Raw genomic sequence first — 18,724 nt, forward strand, 5'->3', positions numbered from 1 at the left:
GTTTTCATCCTATCATTCAATACCAACCTGGAAAAGAAAATGTAGTAGCTGATGCATTGAGTAGAAGACCTGCCATTCATAATATTTCTGTTATATCTTTTGATTCTTTGATTGCATTAAAGATACATATCACCAGGATATTACTTTTTATTCTAATTGGAATAAATTAGTTCAAAATAATTTCAATCCTGTTAATTCATTCTCATATAATAATGGATTTATGTTTTATGAAAAGAGACTGTGTGTTACCATTCCATTCCGATCTTTTGTTTTGAATGAAATTCATTGTCCCCCATATCAAGGTCATAGAGGTATCATATCTACATTACGTACGTTAACTGAAGATTTTTATTGGCCACATATGGATGCAGATGTATCTAACTTTGTTTCTGAATGTTTGATTTGTCAAAGAGTTAAGAGACATCATGGTAAACAGTATGGATTACTTATGCCTTTGTCTATTCCATCTAAACCTTGGGAACAAATTTCTATGGATTTCATTACTGGTTTACCAAATACTAAATCTAACCATGATATGATTTGGACAGTTGTAGATAGATTTAGTAAACAAGCATATTTCATTCCATGTAAGAAAACTTTAACAGCATCACAAGCAGCACAATTGTTTTTGAAAACTGTTTTTACTAATCATGGATTACCAAAAGTTATCATTTCAGATCGTGATTCTAGATTTTGTAACAATTTCTGGATTACTCTGTTTACTAATCTAGGCACAAAGATTGATTTCTCATCTGCATTTCATCCAGAAACTAATGGACAAATAGAAGCCACAAATAACACCATTCTAGATCTTTTACGTGCATATACTATCTCTAAACCTCAGACATGGGACACTCATTTGCATTTATTATAGTTTGCATATAACAATACATCATACACATCTACAAAGAAAACACCGTTTGAAGTCATTTATGGATATAGATTATCTACACCTGTTGCATCTTTGTCTAATAGAATTCAGAGTGCTGATGATATTGCTAGTATGCATAACAGTATTTTTGATGAGGTTAAAGATATGATTGCTAAAGCCCAGCAATCATATACCAAACAAGCCAACAAGAAAAGACAAGCCATGAATTTCAAAGTTGATGATTATGTTTGGCTGAGAATAGAAAAACGTAGACTGCAAAGTGTAGATAGACATCCAGTTGTCAAATTAGCTCCTAGATTCTATGGACCATTTAGAATCATTCATAAAATTAATGACAATGCATTCAAGTTAGAATTACCATCTCATTGGAAAATTCACAATACATTTCACATTAGTTTATTGAGACCATTTAGAGGCCAATTACCTATCCACCCTGTTTATGAAAACCCACCTTTATTAGAGGAAGAGACTGAAATACTTGAACCAGAAGCTATCATAGATACTGACTTTATGACCACTAGAACTGGCCGAAGGTATTCTAGATATTTAGTAAAATTTAAGAACCATCCTGTAGAGGAAGCACAATGGATGCATGCTAGAGACTTAAATGCTTTCCCCACTCTGTTAGCTCCACATTGAGCTAATAGCAATTGAGGTCAATTGCTATCCCACCCCGGGGGTATGATGCCAGGAGGCATATTTCACGGTGGATTCCGTGCCACGGTGGATTCCGTGAGGTTTTACGGTGGATTCCGTAAACTTTGATGACCGGGGCTCATACACAAAGTGGATTCTTTGTGCAAGAAGTTGATGGGGACGCTTGTCCTTTTTGGGCGTTTCATTAATTTAGTGTGTACATGGGTGATTCCATAGCGGGTGATTCTGCAAAATGCATATTAAATTAATAAATGTTTATGAGTTTAGAGTGCGCACTCGTAATAAATTAAGGTTAGGATTTATTTCTAGCCAGTTGATTTATTTATGTAGCTGAAGACTGCTAGGTATTCACTTTTGTCGGTTTAATTGTATTATTTTACTAACGATTGTGAATGCTTCAATTGATGTGTAGAGATAGCAGTAGTGGCGGAGGAAAGCATTGGAGTCTAGCGAGTATTCGACCTATGGATTGTATTTTGATAGGCGCCACGCCTATATTTTGTCATGTCTATTGAGACATCGATTATTTATTATTATTTTATATGCGCCTATGCGCATGGATATGTTATTTCTATTTGGACATTGTGTTGGGCGTGCCAGACTCTATGGGCATCGTCCATTAGCTTTATTCCTATTTTTGTAAAAGCAAACTCAAAAGCTAAAAGCTTGTCATATTTTTGTAAATTGGGCTATTATTGAGCATGAAGATGGAAATATACATAAAATACATGCTTTGTGAAGCGCTCACACAAGGCATGGGGGGAGATTGAACCCAATTGGTCTCTTGCTCTTGTCGTTCATGCTTTTTACATTGTAATTTGTGCAAAAAGGTAGAGTTCATTGTTCTTGGGGACCTTCCGAGATTCACTACGTGAGCATACATCGACCGATCTGCGCACCAGTGGTTGCAATATACTCTACCTCAGTAGTAGCACCCTAGACATCCAAGAAAAAGTACCTCTAACAAAAGTGAAGACATACCTGGAGGTGAACTTCCTACTATCTGCATGTCCTATATAGTCGAAGTCAATATAGCATACAATAGTAGTATCTTAGCAAATACTCATATCTACAATGTATTTCAAGTACCTCATAATACCTTCATGGGATCCCAGTGACTTCGGCTAGGTGTAGCCATATAGCACGCCATGTATTATGGGAGCACTTGACTGTACTCAAGATATAGTATGCCACATGTTATGGGAGCACTAGATTGTGCTTGAGAGACTAAACTAGATGCAAGATTTGTTATAAGAATTCTGATTTCAAGTTAATCCCACGTAGGGGCACAAGGTATAATGATAACTTAACACGATATGAAAAATCCCACAACTCGAGACCATAGGTATAGACAATAGAACTCAATAGGATATGAAGGAGGATCCCACAACCCACAACCGTATGTATGGATACAAGATATCAAAATTGCAAGACCTTCTTCGATGGGAATGGACACCATACAAGATATTACTAAACAAGATCTCATACTACAAGATTACAATGTGACAAGACAATAGGAGTATAATGGAAGACAAGACAAAGACTAGATACCATGACTAGACAAGAACAAGAACTAGAACTCAAAGCTACTTACTTGGAGGTCTCGACTCCTTGAGCTCCCAAGACTGACATTGGTAAGACTAACGAGCTCTATGGCAAGCCCCTCCTTTTATAGGTGTTTGAGGGTGGCTAAAGATCCTCTAGAATGTTTCATGATGATATCATTGATGATGTAGGCAATGAAATGGCATATCTTCTAGAAGGCTCTAGGATGACATGGGTAAGGGTATGTTTGCATGGTTGGCTCAAAGATGTCCTATTAAGGGTGCATTCACATGGGGTGTGGATTCATATGGCACGAGCAAGAATTAACCTGTACACTTGATCATGGCATGTTCATGACACCCCCCACTCCTCTAGTTATGAGTTCCATGAGGAGTGGCTTGGTGATTTGGTCTAAGTTTTATTGGATTCCTCTTGTGAAATTCTTTAACTTTGAGAGGTGCTCTTTGGAGATATTTTGCAGGTTCCCAAGTATGATCATTGATGTCATATCCTTTCCAATGGACAAGGTATTTCAACAACCTCAGGAGATCCTCGAGTCTAAGATATGCTTGACCACAAATTCTTCATGAACTTCAATCTAGACAAGTAGTGAGGGATTAGATCTCTCCCCCCTTAGTGGTGAGGTATGGTATGGCTTGAGCAAGGAAACATCGAAGACTTGGTGGATCTTCATGGTGTTGGGGAGTTGGAGTTGGTAAGCAACTGGGTTGATCTTGGGTACAATGGTCAAGGGCCCAAATCTCTTGTGGTCTAGCTTGGTGGAGGGCCTTGTTGTCTAGAGGTTATGCTTGAGTAACCATACTTTATCACCGACTTTGTATGTTGGATATTGGAGATGATGCTGGTCCGCATAGTGCATGTACTCATTCTAATCCTTTTGGATCTATTTCTTGAGTTCTTGGTGTATATTTGCTAGGTGTTGAGCTTTATCTTAGGTGGCAAGATTCTTCACTTGATTGGATAGATGTACATCCATCCTTGGATGCTGACCATAGTTTGCAAAGAAAGGAGTTTGCTTGATAGATGCATGGATATTACTATTATAAGTAAACTATGTAAAGGGCAAGAGCTCAAACCAATCATTTTGATGGTAGTTGGTGGTACAATGGAGATATTGTTCCGAGAGCTCAAACCAATCATTCTTATGGTTGTTGATGGTAAAATAGAGATATTGTTCCAATACTTGATTTACCAATTCTGTTTGACCATCAGTCTATGGATGATTGGTTGTGGATAACTTAACTTGGACTCCAAGGAGGTTGCAAAGGCTCTTCCAAAAACTAGATATGAATTGGGAACCTCGATCCTTATTGATGATGTCATCTTGGAGTCCATGTAATCTGAAAATGTATTTGAGGAAGAGTCTAGCGGTAGCTACGCCTATGATGGTCTTGGTGGTAGGGATGAAACGTGCCATTTTTGTGAACCTATCTACCACAACAAGAATAGAGTCATATTTGTCTGATTTGGAAAGATATGTTATGAAATCCATGGATAGAGAAGATTAAGGTCGCGCTGGAATGGGCAAGGATTGCAGAAACCCATGTGGTTTGAGGTACCTTGGCCATGTCGCAAGTATCACATAATTTTATATATTCCTGGGAGCCCCAAAAGGAACACCAAGGAAAAGGGGATTCTATTGCAAGAAAATCTATCTTGTAACATCAACAAGCTTTTATTTCATTCTTTTGATCATCAAAACAAAGAAAACAACAAATCTTGACGCAACATCATAGTAGATATCTCCCACGGATTTGATAGAAGCAACCATAATCTTCAACATCTTCATAGAATCCTTCAATAGAACAAAGAACATAAAATAATACACCATTTTTGAATGGAAATCAATCACATATTATTCATCTTCAATGTCTTTATAGTTCTCTCTCTCAATCTCTCATATACAGTTACACTATTTTGATAGAATTGGCTATCTCTGGCTCTCTCTCTCTCTCTCTCTCCATCAATAGTACATCATCTCCTCACTAAAATACTCTCATAAGAACTCTCAATAATCATTCTTAGGACATGGATGCACCTCCCAAGAGGTATGTCTGATGTGAAGAGGCACCAGAGCCACTACAGTGTCTCTTCACAGCTCACTATTGTCACTGTCACTCTAGTCTTCTCTTCAGTCTTCAACAGCTACTTCTTCCATTTGTTTTAGCTCTTTTGAACTTAGATTCATTCTTTCCAAAAGTTAGAAAATTTTCCAAAATTCACATATACTTTCTACAGAACACTTACAGAAGGTCTATATAACAGTACAGTACAATACCAGAGCAGATACAGAATAGTTACAGAGCAGAGACAGAGGCTCTACAGAAGGTTTACAGAGGGTTACATAAGGTCATCAGAACCTCATAACTCATACTAAAACCATTCCAAACTATCAAAAACTATTCAATAAGCTTTCAAAATATTTCAATCTTCATCAATCATCAATTCATACTTCATACAGAAGAAAATCAAAACAAAACAGAAGCTATACAAAAGGTATACAAAACCAATCAAAACCTCAACAGAACCTATCAGAACATCACAGAGCTTCATATCTCTACTGAAAATCATCATGAACTTCCAAAACATAATCAATATAATCCAAAACACTCTCAAACACTTCCATTAACAACCATACATCACTCTAAATCCATCAAAAATCAATCATTCAGTCCTCAAAAACAACAAAAATCAGTCAAAAATTCAGTCTTTTTCCACTCTCAACATATCCCCACAGAGAGGAAGCGTCTTATTACCTCTTACATAATCTCGCCAAACCACGACCCCAACTTATTACCTGCATCTCTAGAAAAAAGCTACTAAAGGAAAACTTTGTTATTCGTTAACTCATCTGATTAATCAATTTGAAGTCATAACAAATTTGTAAAGGATATAAGAGGTTTTTCTTCAGCTTTCCACCATAGGCTTTCCATTCATCATCAATAGTTTGAAAAGATCTCTCAAACAAATTATTCAACCAACACAAACTCATCACATACAATTATTACAACACACACACAAACACTAACACAACCATCTGAATGACACCTCCAAAAAGAGAGATATATATCATTAAGAATAATCCAAAATACATTGCAAAGGCATCAATGAAGGTGATCCCTTTTGAAGGCTTGGTGGTTTCGAAAACGATCCATGGAGAAGGACTCATCCACAAATGTCTTTGGAGGATTTTGAAAGAACTGAAGGCAGCACATCCTTTCTAGCAAAACAAGATATATGCTAGGTAAACATATGTCATGAAAATAGAGGACATCCAACTGTTGGGGATCAATGTTCACATTGACATTCATACAAAGCTTTGGAATGGCCTTTTGATTGTTATGGGAATGCCTATGCATATATGCTAGATACCAAGCAAAATGAGCTATCAATCTCACTGAAGGATCTAGAGATTGTGAGCAAAATGGAGGTAATTCTAGTATGCTTGACTAGCAATTATCCAGTCCCCTAGAATTAATGGCCAGTTTATCTGTGGTCCCGTGAGAGAATGAGTCGAGCTCCATCCTCTTTTTCTGAAAATCTGCTGATCAAATCCATCGTACCCACTAACCAACCGAGGGGGTTGAGAAATAGAAGTGGCAGGAGACGGAAGTGGAATAAGTAAAAGAGGATGAAGAGATAGGTAGGCAAAATCATAAAAGGAAGAATAAGCTAAAGAAGGAGTGGCGGAAAATTTAAGTGAATCAATTAGAAAAGGTGTAATTGAGAAGCAGGAAAAGTAGAAGGTATATGGATGGATGATGAAGGACATGGTGGAGAAGGGAAAAAAACTCGATCTTCGATGAAAGAACAATAGGTAAATATAGGAATTTGAGGAAAACCTTGAGGTTGAAAAAGAAGAGGTAAGATAGCTGCTGAGTTGGTTTGATAAAGGGAAAGATAAGTATCATAGCGATGGGCCATTTGTTGGTAGTACAATCAGCTAGGAATAGAGGGACCTAAAACAGATCGTCTCTAGTAGGCATAAAAAAAGGATGAATCAAATGGATGGTTCTTGGAAAGATAAGCTAGGAGATCCACCCTCAATTGGTTAGTGCTCTGTACATGAGTAGAAGCTGTATTCTGATGTTGATTCAAGACCACAGAATCAATCATTGAACACCATGAATTGTCAGGGCAAGTAGCCACTTTCGAAGAATAACACTAGAACATGTCTGCTATCCGCAACTCCAAATAGTTGACATACAAGACAGCTTGCAAAACCACATTCCCCACATACCAGGCCAAATCTACATCATCTGAAATCAACAGATCTCCTCGTAGATACATGTAAGACAGCAGCATGGTATCTGTCGTCACACAATCTTCAAACACCATACGGACCAACACTATCAGCAAATCAAAAGACCAAGCCCCACTCCAACCATCCTCTGGAAGAGGAAGATCCATCGTTGAAAGCTTCACATAGAAGGCCAACTTCTGCAACTGATAGTGAACAAAGAAAGAATGGTCCGGAGGAACATACTCCTGAAAGTGCTCAAATATAGACCATAACAAATCCATCCTGGACTGCAATCTTTTCACTTTATCTTAAAACAATGGACACAATGTGGCCTGTCTCTAGAGAACTACCAAGTCCTGCTTAGAGATAGAAGGAATAATAGGAACATTGGGGCTTGGAGGAACGGATCGTGACTGTGCCAATTGGTCTTGCAACTGCTTAATCTGGGAAGCTTGTAATTCCACTGTATTATAAGCAGCCTATAAAGCTGACAGTTTTGTATCTAAAAGAGTCTGAAACTCCTGAGCTTCTTAGGATATTCTCTCTTTCTCCTCTGAGACTCTAGTGACCTCTGACTGAGCTTCAGTTAACTAAATCTTCAAAGAATATATTTCTTCTCTCTAGATCTCAATCATTTGGGTCTACTGCTCCATCTGCTTAAACAAATCTACAAGTGTGTCTTTAGCAGATGCTAACTCTGAGGTTGCCTTATGCAACTATTCTTTGGATTGCATCAGTTCTTCATAGAAAGAAGCATACAGCTGTTGAACACAAGCTGTCACTGAAAGTTCAATCGAACTCTGGATGTCATTACAAAGGAATGGAATAGCATCTCCTGACACTAAACTGTTCAATGAAGGGACTGATATTTCCAAAGAACCCTCTCTATGTGCCCTGAATAAATGGTTACATGTGAGGTAAGCAAGGAGCTCACTACCAGATGTAGCAGGAATTGTGACTGAAGGAATGACTGAGGGAGTTTTATCTGCCACACGCTTCAAGCGCTTCCGCTGAATGACCAATGGAGGAGGGGAATCAAGATCCTCTATGTCAATAGGTTCTAACTCTTCTGAAGGTGGAGGGGGAGGAACTGGATCAGATGGAGGAGGTGGTAGCACACCCTTCTCAAGGCCTGAGTATGTCAAGAAAGCATATAAGTGGGAACCATAAGTGACATTCGTGACATTTCCTCGGGTTACTTTGACAAAATGTTGGTCCATCTTCGTAAGTAGGTAAGTACTCCAATCAATGGCCACCCCTTTTAACACCATCCTGGAAGCTGTGAAGAGTTCTTTGGACAAATAATGGGATGGTGTTTTGGCAGGCATAAACCTGTCTTGCAGGAACTGGCAGACTAACTCCCAAAGAGGATCAACGATCATGGAAAAAGATACTCTTGAAGTGCTTATCACTTTCTTGACATCCAGAATCTCCTTGGTCTGCTTATGTAACAGCTTGAAAATCTTATCATTAGATAATAATTGTCTGGCTGTAACAAAGGGCTCTCCTTTGTAGGGAAGAGACAAAGCCTTCCCTAACCCTCGGGATGTCAATACCATGGAAGCACCATGAACCAGTCCCGACTTCTTATTGTATGATGCAAGAAACTCATCACACAGGGATGGATCATCTGGAATCAATGGAAATAAAGTAGCCACGAAAGTCGCAAGTCCTACTTTTGCTACAGGCTCAAAAGCCAGTGGGAAAGAATAATCCCTACTGATCAACGGGACAAACTGGATAGGAGGAGGAGCATGAAGCGCCATTCAGATGGAAAACACACACACCACAAAACACAGACAATCACAAAGAATGCATGCAAAACAACCAAAATAGCTATAAAAAGGAAATCAATCAAAAGAAGTACACACACAAACGTAACTAACCAATTTACCACCCCAAATAACCCACATCCTAGAAAAAATTCGGCATGACCTCTACACATATGCGACCCAAAACTTCATGCGATGCAATAAGCAGGCACCCAAAACCCCGTATCAGGAAAGAAAAAGAAAGAAAAACTTCAAACTGCATCCGTAATCGTAGCACATAAGCAAACCATAATACCATAAAAATCTAATCAGGATCTGACCATAACCTTGACCAACAATTTCAGCTAAGAGGACTTTACACGCCCATCCCACGAAGCGTGTTTATTAAAAAGAGAAAAAAAGTGTAGTGAGGGGAAATGGTTTTAATGAAGGATTCACTTTAAGAAATTATTAACAATGGGTGACATTTTATTAGGTTATAAACCTTAACAAGAAAACGACAGTTCCTTCTCAAAATTTTAATTACTATTTATTAGGGTAAAGCGGTGCTTTAACAAACCCAGACTACGATTCCCAGACTAGGGTCTCTAAATGCAAATTCATTAATTAAAAATTATTGGTAATGTGAAGCGCTTTTTGCCAGGACGTGCTTTTTTTGACGACTGGTTCATTTTTAATAAAAAATAAGGTGCCTCTTAAGCGCACGTAGCGTATGCAAAGTGAACGGCTTGTTCATATTTAAATTATTAGAACATTGTGTGTTTAGCTTGAGCGCGCGTGAAAAAATGGGTGAATAAAGTTCGTTTTAGCAATTAATTATGATTAAGGGATAATAAAAATGAATAAAACTTAAAAAATAAATACCTGGTAGGGGTGTGTATGTAATAGACTGAAGGCGCACTGAGTAGTCCCTAAATGCAAGAAACCCAGTCAAAAAAACAAATACCACTGACTGAAAAAAATAAAACACCTGAGTGTTTCTTATTTTTATTTTATTTATTTATTTTTTGTTTTTTAAATTCTTTTTTTATTTTTTAAAAAAATAAATAAAACAAGATATAGGACACATGAATATGTTGTGAAGTGTAAGGATGAAATTTCAGCAATCCAACAAGTGTCAACAATGTGTTTGAATGTATCCATGATTTTTCATCTGATTTTTGAAATTTAAAATGAATTAAATTTAGGGTTTTAGCTTTAAATAATACTTTGGCCATTTATGGAAGCATTTTCAATTGAGAAATTATTGGCAAAAGGGGCAAGGGGATTTGTGAAAATTTTTAAGAAATATTTTTGAGTTTTTACCAAATTTTAATGAAATTTTCTCATTTTACATGTATTTTTGAAGAAATTTTGAAGTTTTGATTTTTTTTTTTGCAATTTATTTTCTTGAATTTCCACTTTAGAAAATATTCTAAATAATTTAGCAAAATTGAAAAATTTTGAGCAAATTTTCTATAATTTTTTTAAATTTAAATGAATTTTTGAAGTTTTTTAAGTGTTTTATGTTTATTTTTTATGGGTTTTTAAATATTTTTCGGGTGTGGAAATTAAAAGGCGGTACCCGAGCTGCGTGTGAACATCGAAGGATGATTGTGTATGAATGGCTTGCTGCAACACCCCACCGCATGGACAAATTGAATGTGCGTCCTCGTGCGTGAATGCCTGTGTAAGGGGAGGGAGGGGATGCACAGGATAGGAAGAACAAGAGGGGGAAGGTCGCGGGAGATACATAAGGCATGTCAGCCTTTTTGAAAAAAAAAAATAATAATAATAATATTTAATAAATATAAAGTAATAAATATTTTTTTCATATTTATTGTTTATTGGTTTTTTAAATTTTAATTTATTTTTTAGTTTTATTATTATTATTATTAGTTTTTTATTTGGATTGATTATTAATTTATTGTATTTTTTTTGTTTTTTTTTAAATTTTAAAAATAAATGGGTTGTTGTTGTTGTTGTGGTGTGTTTATTTTTTGTTTTTGTTTTTTTTAAAAAATAAAGTGGGTGGGGTGTTTGTTTTTTTGTTTTTTTTCTTTGTTTTTGTGTTTTTAAAATTTATTATTATTATTATTATTATTATTTTAAATATGGGTGTTTTTATGTTTATTTGGTTTTATTCTTTTTGTGTGTTTGTTTTATATTTTTTTAAAACAAAAATAAATTGGGTATGGGTGTGCAAAAGGAACGTACCCTCGTCCCACGTGTATGCGCGGGGCAGGGGTTAAAAAATTTGCAACGATGGGATCAAACGGGGCAGGGACGGTGACGCACGGGCCACAGACGCCTCGGGGGTGTCCTGAGGCGCGTAAAACAAAAAACAGGCTTGTTCACGCGCGATACGAGGGACGCGGCCACTCGACAAAAAGGAATAAAAATTAATAAAACCCAAACTGTACATCGGATCGAAAATTCGTAAAAAGGAAAAATGTGTCCGAAGATGAGGGAAAAATGATGGAAAAATGCGACACGGGTTCCGGGGAAAAATCAGGGTGTTGACATGGGAAAAATGCAAAAAACAAGCCCAAAAACACATACGGGTATTAATATCGAAAAATTTGCGCGTCGGAACGAAGTGCAAAAAGAAGAAAAATTGGGCAGAACAATGTGTGCAACAACCCTATCACGGAAAAACACAGTTTTGGTCGAGATAGGACGTATTCACATGGAAAAAACCCAAAAAACGGACCAAAAAATGGACTCAAAAATTAATACGAAAAAAACGGTGCACCGGAATAGAGGACAGTAATAAGGAAAAATGTCTGGGGGAAAGGGATTCACAAGGTTGGTGCATCAAAACTTAGTTTGGGGGACATTTGGAAGTGTTCACATGGGAAAAACACAAAAAACACACCCGAAAACACTCGAAAAAATTAATAACTAAAAATCCAGCAGTTGGAAGTGGGGGGAGGAAAAAGGAAAAAGTGGGGGAAAGGCTAGCAAGACATGACTGTCAAATTAAACTGAAATTCTGGTGAAAATAGGGCAGGTTCTCATGGAAAAATGTAAAAAATAGACATGAAAAGGGCTCGAAAACGTGTAAAAATTAATAACCAACCAACCATGCATCGAAATGACACGGATTAAGAAGGAAAAGTGTTAGGGTAAATGGTAGGACAGGTTTGGCACATCAGATCAAGGTTTTGAAGCAATAAGGTCGCGTTTACATGGAAAACCATCAAATTTATGGGAATTGCTTTAAAAATTAATAACTTGAGAACCGTTTGTCAAAATAGGGGTTGGTAAAAAGGAAAAATGGACAGTTCAAAGGGACAAACACGGCTATAAGGCTGGATGTGAGTCTCAGTGAACATAGGATACATTCGCATGGAAAAATCGCAAAATAAAGAATAAAGGCAAACGATCAAAGAACAACTCTAGGGACAAGGTGAAATAGAATAGAAGGGTGGGGAAGGGACCCCATCAGGGTAGATTGAAAGTCATGGCATAAATGCATGATCATAGCAGGGTATATGCATGGGGGTATACAACATAGATGCGCGGGGACGCGTCCCCACACTTAAAACCTTAATAGGAAGGGTAATCCCAACATCAAGAACCTAGTACCACACATCAGACCAACCACAAATGTCCCCACACTTAAGACATGACCGTCACTGAGAAACAGAAGGTGTAGGGTTAGAAGAACTTGGCCCATATTGCCGAGGAGGAATGTCGACTATCGAGGTTGCGTCTTGTGTCGTTGTCGGCTGGCAGGAGGTAACAAGGTGTCTTCACAGCTCATGTCCTTCGTCCTTCGTGACAGGGACCACACGGCAGCACCCAGGGAGGTAGCTGGTGGGAGGAATCGTCGAAAATTCGTTGATGACGAGGGATATTGCACTCACTTACAATCATGCCAATGGATTGAGAGAACAGTCACTCGCCCCATTACTAACATCACTTGAGGAAATAATGATGAAAACCCAAAGCTCACACCTGGTTTAGGAATCGACAAGGGGATGGTGCAGAGAGAGTATGCCGGGGTGCACAGTTGATGGTGCATTAGTGCATCCAACCCGTATGGCATAGGTGCAAGGAGAAAGGCCAGGGGGCCTTGTAGTGCAGTGTATATGATAGAGTGACGTGTCCTATGCTGATGGCAGAGACCTATCCCATGGGTGCATAGGGAAACAAAAACGTACCTGACTCCAATGGTCGTAACGTCCCTCAATCCTCACTTCTCAATAATTGATTGAAGAAACACTAGTCACACTCAACCCACCCTCTGTCTCACGCTATATTGATAGATACAGAGGGCAGCCCATTCTTGAGACCCATTGATGTAATCCTCATTGTGAATCTGTGCATCCCACCTTGTGCCATCATAAAGTGCAAGAAGGAAGGCCATGGAGCCTTATGGTGTAGTGCATAGAAACAAATCGTGCATTGTGCATTGAGAGGCCCTTCTTGTGTGTGTAACACTCCGTTCACACATCTCCCCTCTCATTTGATTTAAAGGGAAAAACTGGTAACTCAGCCCACCCTCTATCACACTCGTTGATACATACAGAGGGCAGCCCATACTCACGTCCCCATCCTGTTAGGATGAAAACTCATATCACTCAAGGGGTTGGTGATGAAGATCAGGTCGACTGTTGTTATCAGGATCTTGAAGACGAGGCGTACCCAGGGAGGCAGCCAACAAGTCTGGTACTTCAATGACTTGTAAAAAAGGTAGTCTGTTAGAAGGACAGACGGACTAATATTGCAGAGACATTGCACCAAGGGAGATGGCTTCAAATTACTTGTTGAAAAGGTAATGCTGGTTATGAATCAACTATCCTGAACTGCAGGGTGTCACCACCTTTTCCATAGTCAGCTTCCCGCCCAAGGGTGTTTCCACCTTTTCTTGGAACGAGGCATGTTATGACAGGGAATTTCTTCCTTTTCTCCCATAACGGTTTTGTTTGTTTCATTTTGTTTTGTTAAAAAAAAAAAGAATGGTAGAAATACCATATGTCAGGACCAACCTTGCCACCATTGTTGGTTCAGACGAGAAGAGAACAAGGTCGGGTTGAGAGGTATCTGGGAGGGGCTAGCAGAATAAGATCGCCTCATGAGGAGAATCATAATGACTTTCAAAAGCACGACGAGAAGGATAGTGCGACACCCAAAAGGGAAAGGGTAGGTCGACTGTGATTGTCAAGATCCCTAGGGAGGGAAGTACATCTTCATGCGATAGCCATTGATTAGAAAGGGATCATCAGAGGCATCGACAGTCTGCATCTGAATAGAGCCGTTAGGATTGACAACAAGTATCTTGTACGGGCCCATCTACCGTTGTTGAAGCTTGCCAGGAAACTTGCCAAATCGCGAATCATAGGTTAGAAAAAGATCACCTTCTTTGAACTCCTTGTGCTTGATGAAATTGTTATGATAGGCCTTGCGTCATGCCTGAGTGGTTTCCATGTACTGTAGGGCCATCCGTCGTATCTCATCCAAGCATTCCAAGTGCATGAGACGGCGTTGCAGTGACTCAGCATCTCCCAAGCGTTCTTCAACTGCCACTCGCAAAGAGGACAATTCCAATTCAACAGGGAAGATAACTTCTGTACCATACACTAGCTGGAAAGGGGTCTGTCCTGTAGATAGCTGCCTTATGGGAGGTTCTGTATGCCTAGAGGGCCTCTGTAAGTCGATCATCCCAATTGCGATAATGTGCGGCAATCATTCTTGTCAAAATTGAGCAAAGGATGCGATTGGTGACTTCAGCTTGGCCATTGGCTCTGGGGTAATAGGGAGTGGACTTGCGATAGCGGATCTTATATAGTTCTGTCAGCTCTTCCATAATTTTGTTAAGGAAATGAGTACCTCTGTCACTTACCAGCTTGAGGGGACTGCCAAAATGGGTGATAATATTCTCGTACATGAACAGGGCTACACTGTTACCATCGTCCCGCTTCAGAGCTTTAGCTTCACACTACTTTGTGAAATAATCAGTACATACTAAGATGTATTTGTTCTGCTTCCGTCTGGTAGGTGGATCAATGGGACCCATGAAATCAATCCCTCACTTCTCGAATGGCTTTAGGGGAAGAATAGGTTGCAGTGGCATGGCACTTGTTTTGATGGGTTTCCCCATTCGCTGACAAGCATCACATCTCTTGCAGTAATCGTATGCATCCTTGTGGAGGGTCGGCCACCAGTATCCTGCTCTAACAGAGCCTTCTTTGCTGTCACTTCCCCTGCGAAGTGTCCACCACATGGTTCGTCATGGCATGCTTTCAATACTATGCCGATTTCATCCCCTGCAACACATCTTCGCAGTACTTCATCTTTGCCTTTCTTGTACAGTGCATCACCTAGCAAAGTGTAGGGGGCTGATTCTAACATAAGCTTCTTCTTCTCACAGCTTGAGATGCCAGGAGGATACTATTGAGTTGCCAGGAGGCTGGCTATGTCTGCATACCAGGGAGTAACTATTTCAACTAGAAACAAGGAAGCATCAGGAAGGTCTGGATCATCTTGTTCCTCTTTTGCAGTTTGAGGGATCCGTGATAGATGATCGACTAGGACATGGGAACGGCCAGGCTTAGTGACCACTTCAAAATCAAACTCTTGGAATAGGAGCAACCATCTCATCAGTCGTCCTTTAACATCTGCTTTGTTCATTAGGAAGGACAGAGCTTCATGATCCACGTAGAACTTAAAATGCGTTGACAATAGATAGTGTCGAAACTTCTCTAGTGCAAACACCGCACTCAAGCTCTGTCACTGTGTACTTCTGTTCCCTATCAGTGACCTTTTGGCTTGCATAATAAATTGGTTGATCTAATTTAGAGGGGGCCTTTTGACATAGGACAGCACCTAGCCCTTCAACTGATGCATCTGTGTGCACATGGAACTCCTTTGTCCAATCAGGAGGTTGTAAAATAGGTGCTTGGATAAGGCACTGTTTTAGGGTATTAAAGGCCTCTTCACAGTCATCAGTCCAAAGAAAATCTGCATCTTTTCTTAGGAGCTTGTGCAGAGGGGCTGTCTTGGTTGAAAAATGTGCAATAAATCTTCTGTAGTAGCCCACATGGCCAAGAAATCCTCTCAATTGCTTGAAGTTTGTTGGTGCTGTAAAGGCGGCAATCTTCTCAATCTTCGCCGGGTCTATTGCAATTCCTTGTGCAGAGACAATATGACCCAAAAGAACTCTCGAGGAGACACCAAAGACACATTTGTCGGGGTTGAGAGAAATCCCATACTCCCGGCATTTGTCAAAACATTGCTCTAGGTGTCCCCAGTGCTCTCGGATCAAACTATAGACACAAAAGTCATCAAGATACACCTCAATAAAATCAAGCAAATGATTTTGGAAGGCAACCATTATTACTCACTGAAAGGTGGCAGGAGCATTACAGAGCCCAAATGGCATCACTCTATAGGCATAGGTCCCCTATACTGTGGTGAAGGTTATTTTAGATTGGTTCTCTTCTGCAATTTGGACTTGGTTATATCCGCTGAATCCATCCAAGAGGGAATAGAGCTCATGGGCTACCACTGCGTCCAATAGTTGGTTTGCAAAAGGGATAGGGAAATGATCATTCGTCATCTTCGAATTGAGCTTTCAAAAGTCCACACATATTCGAAGTTTCTCGTTCTTCTTACGTACTACCACAATGGGTGAAACCCATTCACTGTTAGCCACGAGATAAATGAACTCTACTTCAAGAAGGGTCAATAATTCAGCCTTCACTAGAGCAGAGTAATTAGGATTCATATGCCTTTGTCTTTGCCTTACAAGTTTGGCATTAGGCTCTAGGTCAATGTGATGTTGGCATACTTTGGGATCAATCCCCTTTAGGTCTTTATATGACCAAGCAAACACGTCTAAGTTCTCCTTTAATAGGTCTCGCAGGACCACTAATTATTCTTCTGGAAGATTGAGACCCACTTTCAGGCAACGTTCAGTATCGTCAGTATCCAAGAACGTTACTTGTTTTTTACCTTCCACTTCGCGGATAAATGTCCCACGGATTGCTTCTGGATAGAGGTCTGGCTCTTTCAAGAGAGTAGTGTCCTCGTCTGATGTTCCACTAGAACGAGTGTCCTCCTTCTGAACAGATGACTCATTTATCTGTTGAGATTGCTGGAAGGGTATCAGAGCTTTGTTTGCTTCTATGTAAGTGGTGATTTCTTCTAGACTTAGGGATTCATCTTCCGAGGATGCGTCCAGGAATGTCACATAGTATGAACCTTCTAGAAGCTGAGGCTTTGATGACTCTAGCTTCTATTGGCATGGGGCATCATCATCATCTTTTCTCTGGATTGAACAGTTAGGGCGACAGGAGCCACTTGTGAACTTAATTTTTATGCTTTTAATTCATTGCTTATATAGATTCTGTATACTTTGTGGTCCATTGGCCAACCCAAATGGAACCATGGTCATTCCATCCAGCACCCTGAGATCTTTGGCCTTTGAGGTCTCTATAGGGACATCAGCAAGATCATCCGCTACTATCAGAGGAAATTCTTCATCTGCACTTTCATAACTTGCTTCATTTTTCTCCTCACCATTTTCATTCTCTTCCTCTAGAGGCTCTGTCTCTGCTTTTGTAGAGGCTCTGTAAGAGAAGAATAGATATTCTACCTCTGCATCCACTTCTGCTTCTGTCACAGCTTCTGACTCTGCTTTTGCCTCACTGTCAGAGGTGATTTTAGAAGTTAATTCTAGTTGAGGTAGGAGGTATTCTCCCATGGACAAGGATTTTGCTTCCCTTGGTAGTTGGCTTACAGTGCCCATTGTTAGGGGTTGTGCGTATGTTTTCTTAGGAAAGATCTATTTAAAAGCCTCTTCATCTCCTGATGTACCATCTATTACTTCGTTGGAGGAGTCAGTTATGACTTCAATGGATGTGGATCCATTGCCTTTTTGCGATCCATACAACTTCAACACCACTTTGTTGGGTCCTTTGCCTAGGGTTAGGGTTCCTTTGAACCAATCCGTTCTGGCTCTTGCTTCAGAAAGCCAAGGTCTTCCCAACAACAGAGGGTATGAAGTCCCAAAAGAATTTGGTTTGACCATTAGATATGTCAGCCAATAATCTCTTCGTGCAAGGGTTGTTTTTATGCATGGGAGGATGCCCAACGGTTTAATTCTACTTTGGTCTGCCAATCTGATAAGCCACTGCGTAGGTTGAATTCCTTGCAACCCTAAGTCCTTCATTGTCACATCCGTCATTATGTTTACTGATGAGCCTCCATCAATCAATGCATCTAAAATAAAGCATCCTTCAATCCATACACTAATCTTTGGGGTTCCAGGATCTAGGAAGGCGTTAGCCACATCGACTTCCTTTACAGGCTCCGGGGCCTTATTGGTCTTGGTCGTTGTTGAAGGAGCAATCCTTAGTCCACGTCTTCTTGTAAATATGCTTTTAAATCTCTTTCGGCAGCTGGGAGACAACATTAGTAACTGTCGGAATGTTAGGTTTGGTTTAAAGGTGTCTAGGTCTTTTACCAAGTCATAATCTTTGATAGGATCCACAGGTTTCTCCAGCCAGCTAGGGAATGGGGCTACACCCATTTTCATCTTTCGTTTTTCTTTTAGTAATTGCAGCATCGGCACTTCCTCTGTTTCTGGAAGTGTTTCTGTATCAT

Source organism: Lygodium microphyllum, chromosome 28, assembly GCF_053477565.2.
Source record: "Lygodium microphyllum isolate KBCC chromosome 28, Lygodium_microphyllum_v1.1.10, whole genome shotgun sequence".
NCBI classification, from domain to species: Eukaryota; Viridiplantae; Streptophyta; class Polypodiopsida; order Schizaeales; family Lygodiaceae; genus Lygodium; species Lygodium microphyllum.